The 14,411-nt window shown below is 41.9% G+C and overlaps 1 non-coding gene across 1 annotated transcript; it reads right to left on the minus strand.

Annotated features, from left to right (window-relative positions):
• Window positions 1-13,909: 13,909 nt before the first annotated feature.
• On the minus strand, window positions 13,910-13,984 carry Trnas-cga (transfer RNA serine (anticodon CGA)). The gene has a single exon. It is a non-coding gene; the product is annotated as a tRNA-Ser (tRNA).
• Window positions 13,985-14,411: the final 427 nt, after the last annotated feature.

A 14,411-nucleotide genomic window follows, 5' to 3' on the forward strand; every position in this document is an offset into this window, starting at 1 on the left:
ATAATTAGTTCATTTCGCAGATGACATAAGTATTGTCATCAATCCAAGCATGGATACAGAAACAGAAGAAATGGTAAACGAAGTTCTTAAAAGTATCATTGATTGGTTTCTCGCGAATGGTCTCACTCTCACTTTTACAAGACACAGCTTATTCAGTTTTGCACATCTAGAGATACTACATCTGTTATAAGCGTAGCACATGGTGAGGAAATAATAAATAGGTTGGAAACTTCAGAATTCTTAGGCGTCCATGTTGATGAGAGTCTAAATTGGAAGAAACATATTTTGAAGCTCCTAAAACAACTTAGTACAGCCGCACTTGCGCTTAGAATCATTGTAAATCTTGGGGAGTGACAAATCAGTAAGTTGACATATTTTGCATATTTTCATTCAGTAATATCATATGGAATAATGCTCTTGGGAAACTCATCTTTTAAGGAAGAAAATCTTCATTGGGCAAAAACCTGCTGTGATGCTCACTCACGATCATCTTGAAGACCTCTGTTTAAGAAATTGGGCATTCTGACAACTGCTTCACAGTTATATTGATTCCCTCGTGCAGTTTGTTGTACATAACCCACCATTGTCCAATAGGAACACTGAGGTACATAATTGCAGTACCAGGAGGAAAAATGATTTACTACTCCACATTAAGGCATTAAGGCTGTCTTTAGCACAAAAAGCGGTGCACAACGCTGCAACAAAAATTTTTGATCATTTATCCAGTGAGATAAAATACCTGACAGAGAGCAAAGTAAAATTTGTTAAGAAACTGGGAAAGTTTTTCCTTGACAGCTCCTTCTGTTCCGTAGATGAGTTTCTATTATTATAATGTGTAATAGATGGTGGGTAGGAATTACTAAATTGCATCTATACCATCTATACATCTTTTTTTCTTTCTGTAAAAAAATGGAAATGTTCAGAATGTAACCGAATGTCAAATTAATTTGCGATGTGAATGTATAGTGACTCGTTCCACATCATTACAATCTATCGTGCAAAATGATCCATGGAACATGTTACTGACTAACTAGCTATCGTCGTTTGACTGTTGATTGTTGTACAGACTCTCATATGGAGGACATAGAAATTGGCATCCGTAGTGTAAAGAAGCAAATGAAGAGTTGAAGACAAATAAATCAACAGGTCTAGTTGGAATCCGAGAACTCGCATAATACAGACCAGTATGCTTAACATCGGTTTGTTGCAGAATTCTGGAACACATTCTGAGATCAAATATAATACATTTCCTTGAGACGGAAGAGCTTCTGTCCATATATCAGCACAATTTAGAAAGCATCGCTCGTGCGAAACTCAGCTTTCCCTTTTCGCACATTGCATCCTAAGAACCATGCTGGAGGGCTACAGGCAGCTTCCATATTCCTGGAGAGCATTTGACGCTGTGGCCCATTACAGGCTGTTTATGAAGGATATGATTTAAGTTGCCAGATACTTGAGTGGCTCTAAGACTTTTTAAGCAGTGGAAACCAGTACTTGGTCCTCGACGGCGAATGTTCATCAGAGAAAAGGGTACCATAAGAAGTGCCACAGGGAAGTGTGTTAGGACCGCTTTTATCCTCTAAGTAAGGTGTTCGGTAATTCCCGTTACAAACTTCTAGGACTTTTAGAGAGAAGTGAGTACATGATATTTTGAATAGGAATCCATGTCCGGAAACGTACAGTTTCCGTTCTACGACAGTTTCAATTCAGATATGTAACGCGTCCACGTCTGCTGACGGAAAGAGAAAAGACTCAGAATTGCTTGTCCTGGTATGCATTAGGGTAGACCGGATGGGGCGTGCTACGTCAGACGGTCACCTGATGTCACTTAACGTTTGCCTTGTTGCGAGACCTATTCATTGCCTGTGCATACAGTCAACTTGGTACGGTACACGTTTTCGGAATACACAGACATGCTCATTGTGTACGGTGAATGTCGAGGTAACGGAAGAGCTGCTAGTCGGCTGTATCACGAACGTTTTCCACAGTGTAGCACGCCGTCGCACAAACTTTTTGCCCGAGTTAGGCAATGGCTCCGAGAAACAGGTACCTTTACCGTGGGGAGGCAGGACTGTGGTGCTCCATGGCAACGCCACACGTCCGAATTTGAAGATATACTGCATCGCGCTAAAGAGAACCCGTCAACGAGCACATGAACAGTTACAAGTACAACGTGTGTTAGTCACAATATCGTCTGGAAAGTTCTACGTGGGAAACAATTACATCTGTACCATTTATAAAGACTACACGCTACGGGAACAGTGGATTTTCCACAACGCGTTGCCTACTGTAGGTGGTTCTGCACCGCTGCATCAACATCTTCCCCCGTCGAGTTCTGTTAACAGATGAATGTAAGATCAATAGGGACTGTGTTTTGAATTCGCGAAACAGCCATGTCTAGGCACACGAAAACCCTCGTGCCACGTGTGTTTAGGGATTTTAGTATTAACGTGTGGGCAGGTATTCTGTACGGTCATGTGATTGGGCCATACCTTCTTCCACTCAAGCATAAGCAACAATTACGGATGTAATTGTTGCCCACGAAGAACGTCCCAGACGATACTGTGACTAACACACATTGTCCTGCGTAACGTGATTTTCCTACAAAAGGTATTGGACCCGTTATTGGAAGCTACACCACTGAATGTGGTGGAGACACCTCAACAGACGATATGGAGAAGGATGGATTAGTTCGAGACGGTTCAACAGTGTGGCCGCCGCGGTCGCTGGATTTAGCTCCTATGGACCACTTCTTGTGGTGTCGCACGCAGAGTTTAATTTACGATACACTTGTAGAGGCAGAAATATCTCTTGGCAAGAGTTCTGGCCACTGCACTAGAAATCTGAGAGACACCAGTTGGAATGGAGAGTGTGTACGAGAGCATGCTTCGTAGGTACAATGTCTGTAAGAATGCTGGTGATCGCCACATCAAGTTGCTGTTGTAATGAAATGTATCAGTACTGTTCTGCACGCACAATATGTTGGGTTCTTTTTTGTTTTGGAATAATGTAGACACGTAATGTTTTTAATTGTTAATACAATAAAATGTGCTAAACTGATAAATGGACGTTTCGTTATGTTTCCTTTCTAATTGTTACATAATAACTGTACTATTTCACGTCTAATTCAATTCCTCAAGCAGAAGTGGATGCGTTAAACATCTAAACTGAAACCGTCGTAGGACGCAAACGGCATTTTTCCGGATATGGGCTCCTATTCAAAATATTATGTACTCACTCCCCTCTACAAGTCCTAGAAGTTTGTAACTGAAATTTTCGAACACCCTGTACACATAAATGACTTGATTGACAGGATTAGCAACAACTTATGGCTTTTTTCCTGATGACGCTATGGTGTACGGGAAGGTGCCGTCATCGAGTGACTGCAGGAATACGCAAGGTGACTCAGACAAAATTTCTAGTTGATGTGACGTATGGCATCTTGCTCTAAATACGGAAAAATGAGAGTTAGTACTGATGCGTACGAAAAACAGTCCTGTAACGTTCGAAAGCAGCATAGTAGGGTGAAACTTTACAGTCTCTTCGATTAAATACACTAACGGAAAAAAATCGAAACGGCAAAAAATAATTAATACAGGGTAATGACATTTTGAGAATACGCTTGTCTAGGTAACATATTTAAGTGATTAACATTGCAAGATCACAGGTTAATGTAAGCGCGAAGTAAGCCATTGCAAATGTGAAATGCTGATGCATTAATAACCGGTGGTAACCGCCAGAAAGTTGAATGGAAGCATGCAAACGTGCATGCACTGTGTTGTCAGGTGCCGGACATCAGTTTGTGGGGTGGAGTTCCATGCCTGTTGCTCTTTGTTGGTCAATATATGAACGGTTAATGCTGGTTGTGAATGACATTGTAGTTATCGTCCGATGTTGCCCCATGTGTGCTCGTTTGGAGACAGATCTGGTGGTCGAGCAGGCCAAGGCAGCATAACGACACTCTGTAGAGCACGTTGTATAACAAAAGCAGTCTGTGGTCGACCGTTATCCTGTTGGAAATCACCGCCTAAAATGCTCTTCATGAATGGCATCACGACAGGCCGAATAACCAGACTGGCGTACAAAATTGCAGTGCTCTTGTAGTCATAACAACATGCTCAGTTGCATTGATGTCTTCGGACTGTGCTGCCCAATGCATTCGGTTGATGTTGTATCTTTGAGGACATCGAGACACTGCTAGAGTGCGGTGTGGTCTTGCATTGTCATCAACTAGAACGAAATTGTTACTGACTTCACGTCTCTAGGGCTTTAAAATGGTTGGTAGGACCTCTTAGAGGTACTGGGGACCAGTGAAATTGCTGTAGATGGGAATTAGAGGGGTCCGCCGTCCCATCCTCATTGCCGCCCAGAACATTACACGTCCACTCACAAACTACCTGAACGTATCGGCGTTCATGGTGTCGTCTAGTGCTTCTCCATGCCCTAACACGTCTAGTGTCCGGTCGCAAACCAATCATGGTCTCGTCAGCAAACATATGACATTACTCCGTTCTGCAATGGTCCAATGCTGATGTTCAAGAACCCAGTTTCTCCGATTGCGTCAGTCCCGTTGGTGCAGTGCAAAACTTCTCATTGGTCGTTTGGAATGAAGACCACCCTTCTTCTGCGCACTATTTGGTCTGACAGACGAATCCCTGTTGCCCGGGAGAAGTCATTTCAAATATTTTTGTCAGCAGACGTTGGGCACCTGCGAGTCCACATTTGAGGAAACGACCCTGCATTAGTGTTGTCATACGACGACAACCACTGTGAGGCCTATCGTTCACATTTCAAGTCTCTATGTACTTTTTCCACAACTTAGACACGACGCTTTGAGTGACATGTAACCGATCGGCAACATCTTGCTTTGTATGACCTGTTGCAAGTAAAGCCACTATCCTGACTTTGTCAAAATGATGTATGCCTCTAGGTGGCGTGTTACTGTGGTGCTGAACACAGACTGAATGGAGCTGTTGTTGATAGCGATGTGCTCGGTGTGTGCCGCTATGGCACTGGGAAATGGTCACAAAGCATGTCAGTAGTAAACATCTTTCAGTATATGGGCTCTAACTGCATAATGCGTGAAGTGACCAGGTCAATGAGGCCTCTAGTAACGTAGACCACTCTACACGACAGTATTCCAAACTTTCGTAGAGCAGCGTAGATTAGAGAAACATTTGAGCAGCCCCATCTCTGAACATGCTTTTGAGTATAATTCAAAGGCACAGCAAATGTTTCTCTAATCTACACTGCCGGAAAAAAATTAGTACACCTGAAAAGACGACGTCGATTTTGACCTGGTTACGGCATATGCCACCTGGGAGATAGTTGTTGTACTGGTAATGGATTCAACATCCTCCGCCAACAGGTAGCATAGTGGCTTAGCATCTAGAGCGCCATCTTTGTCTACAATTTATTAGGGAGTGTTCACAGCCAGAAGGCTCAGTGTGCTGCAGACACGTGAAGCAAGCATCGAGACGAGCATGAAAGTGCTTCCTACAGTCAACTGAATCACTTTGAATGACGTCAAACTGTTGCCTTCCGAGAGGGGGGGGGGGGCGGTCCTTTTGGAGAACTGTTACATAAGTTGGACGTCCTGCGTCAGTTCTGCAACGATGCTGGTACCAGTCGCCACGTAAACATTCTCGCACCCATAGACAAGGTTCTGGACGTCCATGCAGCACAGACGCCCACCAGGGTCGTTGTATTGTAAGGGCAGCATTGGATGATCATACAGCTACATCAGCAAATACAAGAGGGCTTGTGCACCCAAACACATCAACGCGAACTGCTTCGAACCGCTTAGCACTGGGACTACGGGCACGCGCACCTCTATCTCGTCTTCCACTCACGCCACAGAGTCAACGTATACGGCTCGACTGGTGGCGTCAGAGGATCACTTGGAAGACGGAATGGTGCTCCGTGGTCTTCAGTGATGAAAGCTGATTCTGCTTGTACGCAAGTGATGGTCGCATGCATGTACGATGTAGTACTGACCAGCACTGTCTTGCAAAGAGCATTCATCCAGGACAAACTTACCCCACCCAAGGCATTATGGGCTGGGGTCTGATTAGCTACAACTCTCGTTCACGTTTGGTATACCTGGAGGGGACACTAACCAGCGCTCAGTAAGCGCAAAATATTGTTAGACTCGTTCTTTTGCCGTTCTTGATATAGCAAGGTGCGATACTGTTTCAATAGGATAATGCTCGCCCATACATTGCCCATGAAATTCAATGTTCTCCGCAAGACGTGCAGTGACTTCCCTGACCAGCATGATCTCCGGAATTTTCTCCAATCGAGCACATGTGGGATACGATGAGACGAGAAATGACTAGTGTGACTCGTCGACCAATAACTCTTACAGAACTACGTGAGCAGGCCTAGCAGACGTGGAATAACGTATCCCAGTACTACACTCGCCATCTGTGCGATCGACTGGATACCAGAGTCGGCGCCTGTAGAGGCTACAACAAGTACTACTATGAGTGTTCCAGCATGGGTCGATACCTGGTACCTCAGAGCCGCTTGTACTATTAATCTTTAAATGTAGTCATTCCATGTAATCCAGATGCACTGTTGCAACAACAAATCTTGAGTGAATTGGAAACCACTAAAAGGATGTACTAATTTTTTCAGGTAGTATATTTATTTCTTACTTTTAGACATATTATTTTACAAAATATTTGACCGTGTTTATTGATTTATTCCTTTTTGAAAAAGATGAACCACGGAAGCACCAGCCAAAATACGTACCCGTTTATGCCATGTGTATTCGGAAAGTTGGGCACCTTTTTACTGGAGCAGCAGCGACTAAAGACGCAGTTACTGGCTCAAAGACTGGGCGCCGACGGCGGAGGGAGCGGAAGTTGTCGGCTGCGGACGTGACCTGAAGCTGGCGCTGGTCCGAGAGTAACGCGAAGATTGGCCGGGGTGGCCGCGCGCCATACGTGCTCCGCCGCCGCCGCCGCCGCCGCCAGCTATGCCGCTCTGCGGTCGCCGTGGTGGGCCGTGCCGGAGCGGATACCGCCCGACGCTCGCTGTCGCGTCGGCACGCTCATTCACCACCTGCGCCGATGGAACAGCGGGGTGTTTGCTGCGAGCGAGCTAGGTCTCAGGTTCCGCAGCTTCTTCGATTTTGCTCTTTTCGACTTATCTTACACAGCGAACGTGCGAACACGTACACCGATGTATATTAGGTAGGAAGTCCCATAAGGTTCAGTTTTTGGTCCGCTCCTACTGCTTATACTGCGATGATTCAACTGCCCCTACCATCGTCGTTATATGCAACCCGCAATGGTACATCTATCCTTCGAAAACCACACCTGATATTCTCATACTCTCTTCCTCACTGCGCGTAAACTGTTAATCCTACAGAAAAACTGAACTAGGATATGTTTCGCTAGAGGCCGTAGTTTTCGAATTATTCAAGAAGAACGTACAAAAGTGAGCTTCAAATGCACTCGGTTCCAACTCGTCAGATGGTTCAAATGGCTCTGAGCACTAAGGGACTTAACATCTGAGGTCATCAGTCCCCTAGAACTTAGAACTACCTAAACCTAACGAACCTAAGGACATCACACACACCCATGCCCGAGGCAGGATTCGAACCTGCGACCGTAGCAGCAGCACGGTTTCGGACTGAAGTGCCTAGAACCGTTCGGCCACAGCGGCCTGCCCAAATGGTCAGTTGCTCTAATATGTTGTTCATGGAACTCCTACGACCGCACAAACAATTGCGATTGCACGAATTATTTCGCACATTCACCCTTTTTCGGTCTCCATTGACTGGCCTCATTATGTCATTGGCTTAGTCGAGCACATACAAATTGTAAAATTGACGTTTCTCTTAATTTTATCTAACAGTTTTGTGAATTTTAATAGCATAAAATAAATAATTACAACGTTGCATTCGTCAGGCTTTCCGAATATAAAACTAATCTGCTTGTAAGCTTTAAGTTTGGATCGAACTGGCAACGTAAATAGTTTTAGCGTAACGTTTACAAAAGTCTTATTCCTTTCATTACCCCCACAGACACGTTTAAATTAATAATCTTAACGAAATAGCTGACTATGCTGGTGGGGTAATAATCCAATCAATAGAGGCCAAAAAAGGTCGAATATCAGGAATAGTTCGCATACTAAGAAATTTTTGTTTAGTAGTAGGAGGGAGTGTCAGGAACAACATACTAGAAATCCTGACAGCTGAGGAACGAGTGTTGGGATGGAAGTGCGTTTTAAGATCACTTCTGTACATTTTTCTTGAATAACTCGAAAGTCGTGGATTTTCAAAGCCAGATATAACATTGAGGGCTGCGTAAAACGACAGCGGTACGGGCAGCTGAATCACCCTGTGTATACACCTTCCCCTTAACATTCAGCAAGCAGAGCTGGTGCTTTTTGCATACGATACTAGTGTTTTAATAAGTTCCATTTAAGAGAAAGCAGCAGAAGAGATTGTTGATGACGTTTTCAAAGAACTGTTAAGTAATTCTCGGAAGGTTGACTCTCCCTAAATGTAGGTAAAACACGCTGTTTCAGTTCGATACTACAAATAGTCGCACAAACAAACACAATGTTTTAATAAGTTCTGTTAGAGAGAAAGTAGCAGAAGAGATTGTTAATGAGGTTTTTCAAAGAACTATTAAGTAATTGTCTGAAAATTGACTCTCCTTAAATGTAGATAAAACACACTGTTTCAGTTCTATACTACAAATAGTCGCACCAACAAACACAGTATTTTAATAAGTTCCGTTAGAGAGAGCACAATATGAGAACATAGACGTCCATACTTATCCCAAAACAACTTCTGATTGATGGCTGCTTTGCTTAATCATGACACTATAGTAAAAAAAGGTCATCATTTCTCATTATTAAAGCCGTCAATGGCTCACAAATGAGTTCAGTATGCAGCAACAAAAGTTTCTGATTGTTTGCTCAACAATATAAAAAAATCTGACAGGTAGCAAAGGAAGTTCTAAACTAAACCTAGAATCATTTCTGCTGGACAACTCGTATTCCATCGATACATTTGTATTTAAAATCTGGTAGCCTGTACAAAAACCTTGTTTTTTGCTTGTAGCTGCTTGAGTAGGACTAGAAAATATTTTCGTTATTGTTAATACTAATCATGTGTACATATCTCGAAAACTGACTCGTTTCATACTATTTCGATAAAAGAATTGTTCAAATTATCTGTAGAACATGCAGCTACCTAACTATACTGTATTTATTATTATGAAGCGAATGGCAGAGGATATTTTAGGTGGGATGGCCATAATGTTTTAACAATCACCTCGAAAAATTCAACTAACGTAAGTTTTCGTTGGTTAACACGTCCCGTAGTCCTGGTACGCGTCGAAATCCCGGTGCCACAGTACAGTGGAATGTCTGTACGGAAGCAAACCAAATTGTTTAATTAATGAATGCGTGTTGCGACTGTATCTATAAACAAACTGTACCGTAATGTTTATCAATGTTCCAGTTCCTTCCACTCAAGGGTGTATCTGAACGTTTTTGTGTGTCTCTTCTACTGGATGTTAATGCGACTATATCTTCTCTATAACTGAGAAATCCAAGCAAATTGTATTTTTGTTCCACAAAGGTCTATTTATTTATTTGCTAGCTTTGCACCCTCTGCTTCACTCGCGCAGGCTGTATGGCCTGCCACAATTTTTTTGTTTTGTTTTTGTTTTCATTTAAGGGGGGTAGAACGTCAGACGGGCCGACTTGGAGCAGAAGAGGCACCACAGGACATTTTGATTTACACTGTCAATAATTTTTCAAATACATCCATAAAACTTTGCCAGAATGACCAGGAAGAATTCAGGATTCACACTCATAGCAGTAGAAGTTCAAAAACATAACAAAATAATTTTTTTCACAATTGAAATTTCATCATTTTTTTCACTTACTATTGGCTGCATTTATTGCTATAGGTATACTTTTCTTCATAAGTAAGAGAGATTCTTTGGCGAATTTTGCACAGCATACAAACCATTCTTACAGATGTATGAAGCTAGAATTTATCTAATTTATGAAAAAATTAATGACCTGTTACATTTTAAACTTCATGTTTAGAAAAAACTCTAATTTTATAATTAATTAATTCAATTTTTACCACAGTTTTTAATAGATTTGGAAAATTCTAGAGTCCATACACCTGTAACTGTGTTTTATATGCTATGCAAAATTCATCGAAGTATCTATGTTACTTATAAAGAAAAGTGCATCTATAGCAACAAATGCAGCCAGTAAAAAGCGAAAAAATGATGAAATTTCACATTAAAAAATTATTTTGTTATGTTTTTGAACTTCCACTGCTATGAAAATGAATCCTGAATCCTTCTTGGTCGTGCTGACAAAGTTTTATGAATTTATTTGTAAAAGTATAGACAGTGGAAATTAAAATGTCCTGTGGCGCCTCTCCTGCTCCAAGTCGGCCCGTTTCACGTCCTACCCCCCTTAATCGAATTTTTATGTCGTTCACAAACTGTAACATCTTCTAGGCTTTTCACGCTAATTAAGGTCGTACAAGTTTTGTATTTCCCGAATGTACTTTTGACCAAAAAGAGATTCTGGTAGCTGGAATGCAAATTTTTCGTTAATTACGACTTTTGCGTTCTTATGAAAATATTTACGTAGGATCTTTCATACCCTAACAAATATTTATTTATGTCTAACTGAGAAGCGTAATACCAGTTTCCGTATATTTAGCTTTAAATTTTTTTTAGTATAACGAAATATTTCATTAAAAAATTTCATCTCCTATTGCACTCCCTTTGAGGTTTTTTTATTTTTTAAATTTATAACCGAGTCGTCAAATACCAGCTGACACAGACGTAACCTTCACATTCGTTTAGTAATTCTTTAGTAATTATTCAATTTCAAGAAAAATTTCACCCAATATTTTACCCTCTTAGTGGTTGAATTTCCAAAAATGTTGAAAGTTGTATTTTTATTTTCTGACTGAGGAACCAAATACCAGTTTTCGTAGTTCTAGCTTCAAAATTCTTTTAACAGTGACATACTTTCAAAAAGCCTTTTTCACCCCCTTATGAGTGGATTTCGGACAATCCCTTCTCAAACGACGGCTACAGTGCAAGATCCACACGCTCTCCACACTTCAAGTTTCTATCCTTAGCGGTTTGGGCTGGGCGATGATGATTCAGTGAATCAGGCTGACCCTCTTTCACCCCCTTAGGGGTTGATTTCCCAAAAACAATGAAAAACATACTTTTTTTTCTCCAACCGAGAAGCCAAACAGTATTTTTCAAAGATTTAACTTTAAAAATGCTTTCGAAATAAAATATTTTCGTAAAACTTTTCACTCCCTATTTCACGGCCTTGGGGGTTGAATTTCCAAAAACAGTGACATGCGTATGTTTTATTTCTAATAGAGAAGCCAAATACAAATTTTCATAGAGTTAGCTTCAAAAATGTTTGCACAATGTAATATTTCCATAAAAACCTTCATCTTCCTTTTCAGCGCCGTAGCGGATGAATTTACAAAAATTGTCAATCAGGACCTCGCCTTTTATGTATAGAGATTTGTCATCATATGTAACGTTTGCTGTCTACTGGCTGTGGCAAACGATACTAACCACGAACGAAAAATCAAAGATATACAACATTTTCAGAATACAATCGTCTTGCATCTTTTGCAGCATAATATATCAGTGATCACCTAGAAGATACGCATTATAAATTGCTTATAAAAAATAAAAGTAAAGCCAAATACTAATTATGTATTTCCCTTATTAGCTCTAAAGCGTCTTGGTGTTGACAGACTCAGACGTGAACGTGAAGGGAAATTACAGATGAAATGTTTTTAACAAATCTTATAAATTACATTACCTAATAATCTAATACGCTGCTAGCCACTAATTTTCGAACACCATGAAGACGGCAGATTAAAAATGTCAAACCACGAAGAGTGCTACATGTTCATATATATACATATAAACAATCAGTATTTCAGCCCAACTCCACAAAGTAGCTACAAGTAACGCCATCTACAACATGTATGTAAGGAAAGATTACGCAGCGAGTTTCTCATTTAGAAGTCGCACTTGAAAGCTAGTGTTTGCAAGAACACCGTGTTATGTCTGGTGCAAACAGGAGAAACGCCTACCAGTCATGCGAATATGCGATCGATGCGTTCAGGACGGTCATACCCAACGCCACACATGATCTCAACGGCGTCATGCTACTAGCGCCCGAAAGAACAGACATATTGTTTGCTCGGCCATGCAGATCGTGCACCCACGTCACGGGTCTTGAAACTAGAAATGGACTCCTCTGCAGTGAGACACGTGTCCGCATGGACAGGGCGACGGCGTGGCGAAGATCATACTCTGTCAGCACGACGACACCTGCAGCATCTTCCCTTGAGTCGACATGTCAACTGCAAGTCATAAGATTTACAGACTATTATCCTTCACCGTAGCATCGCAATATCTTATCAACTGCCCTCACAATACTCATGAAACTGCACAGAAATATCTTTGATAGCCATGCAGACTTGTCAGGCTCTAATCCAATAGAGGCGATAATAGGTTGCCACTCTTGGAGACTGTAGCATAGATACACTGCGCGCTCTACTCATCTGCACCGGGACTGTGGATTTACTCGTATCTCCACTACACACATGACGACCTATATTGGCCAAAAGAGTATTTGGAACAAGCATAGATATATACATAGAGACTCTGTGGTATGGTGTTAGCGCTTCCTGAGGTGCCATGCTGTGCTATTATCGGAAGCCATTGTGAACGAGTGATTAAAATGAGAAAGTACCAACAATGTGCAGTTGGTGTTCAGTTGAAACCGGAAATCGGTCACGTGGCGTCCATTGACATTGTTGGTTGTTTCACTCGCAGCAATGTCATCTTTCACTTTTGAATCACATTGAAGTCACTAAATCATAACATCAAAACATATTCATGATAGAGTGCACTCTTTATGTACACAATTAGCACCGACTATTGTAGAACATATTTGTAGTACATGAATAACGAAGTCCCGGGACTTGTTACAAACGCGAAGATGAAAAAAAAGAAAGAAATTAGCATGTAGGGGAACGCGAACGTACTTCTTCAAGTCAGTAACCATGAGTCTCCAACCATGCGACCACAGCGATCGTACACCGTTTCGCATTTCGCACTTTATTATCGTCCTTCTTAGAATCTCCTAAGCAGTTTTGCAGTTGCTGTGTCTTTAGCTGAAATTTAATTGCTACAAATTTTACCAAGAGTGACGTGTTTGTAATATGTCTTCAATGCTCCGTTGCCTTGAAATAACGTACTGTCACAACAAGCAAATTATAGTACGGAAACAACGAAATACTATGAATTCTCTCAAAAGCAGGTGAGAGGGACGTCACATGGTCGATTTCCGACGCCAACAGATCGCCAGCCGAAAGAATTGTGGCGTTCTCACTTTAGCCACTCGTCAATCTATGGTTTCTTTGAAAGACAGATAGAATGTGTGCGAACTTGAAGACAAGCGGAGGCCCACGAGAGAGACAGGTCGTGGCGAGTACGTGACGAAGGTAGGTTGAACTCGCTCAACTCAACTGAGAGACTGCGTTTCTTGTAACTGTTTATGTACAAATGAGAACTGCATCTTCTATTGGAAGCCACTATTATGGAGTGTTACTGTTATTAGCCCTAAATGACAGGAAGTCCATGAGCAAACTAATAATTTCTTACAGCTGTATTGGGGTGTAATAAAATTAAAATCATGCCAAAATAATTATTTGTTGTATAAGCCACCACATCTTGTATGAACGAGGGCTGTTAAGCAGAAGAGACTAAATGCTACAAACAAGCCTTTACATCTAGAATGAAATTTTCACTCTACAGCTGAGTGTGCGCTGATATGAAACTTCCTGGCAGATTAATACTGTGTGCCGGACCGAGACTCGAACTCGGGACCTTTGCCTTTCGCGGGCAAGCGCTCTACCAACTGAGCCACCCGAGCACGACTCACGCCCCCTCCTCACAGCTTTACTTCTGCCAGTACCTCGTCTCAGTCAGAGTGAAAATTTCATTCTAGAAACTTCCCCCAGGCTGTGGCTAAGCCATGTCTCCGCAATATCCTTTCTTTCAGGAGTGCTAGTTCTGCAAGGTTCGCAGGAGAGCTTCTGTAAAGTTTGGAAGGCAGGAGACGGGGTACTGGCAGAAGTAAAGATGTGAGGACGGGGCGTGAGTCGTGCTCGGGTAGCTCAGTTGGTAGAGCGCTTTCCCGCGAAAGGCAAAGGTCCCGAGTTCGAGTCTCGGTCCGGCACACAGTTTTAATCTGCCAGGAGGTTTCAAGCCTTTATATAATTTATGTCGAGAATTGATCTTAAATTTTGTTGTGCGACTAAGATTTCATGACAGCAGATTCCAGTAGAAGTTGCAATTCTC

The sequence above is a fragment of the Schistocerca serialis genome, chromosome 1 (genome assembly GCF_023864345.2).
Source record: "Schistocerca serialis cubense isolate TAMUIC-IGC-003099 chromosome 1, iqSchSeri2.2, whole genome shotgun sequence".
Classification (NCBI taxonomy): Eukaryota; Metazoa; Arthropoda; class Insecta; order Orthoptera; family Acrididae; genus Schistocerca; species Schistocerca serialis.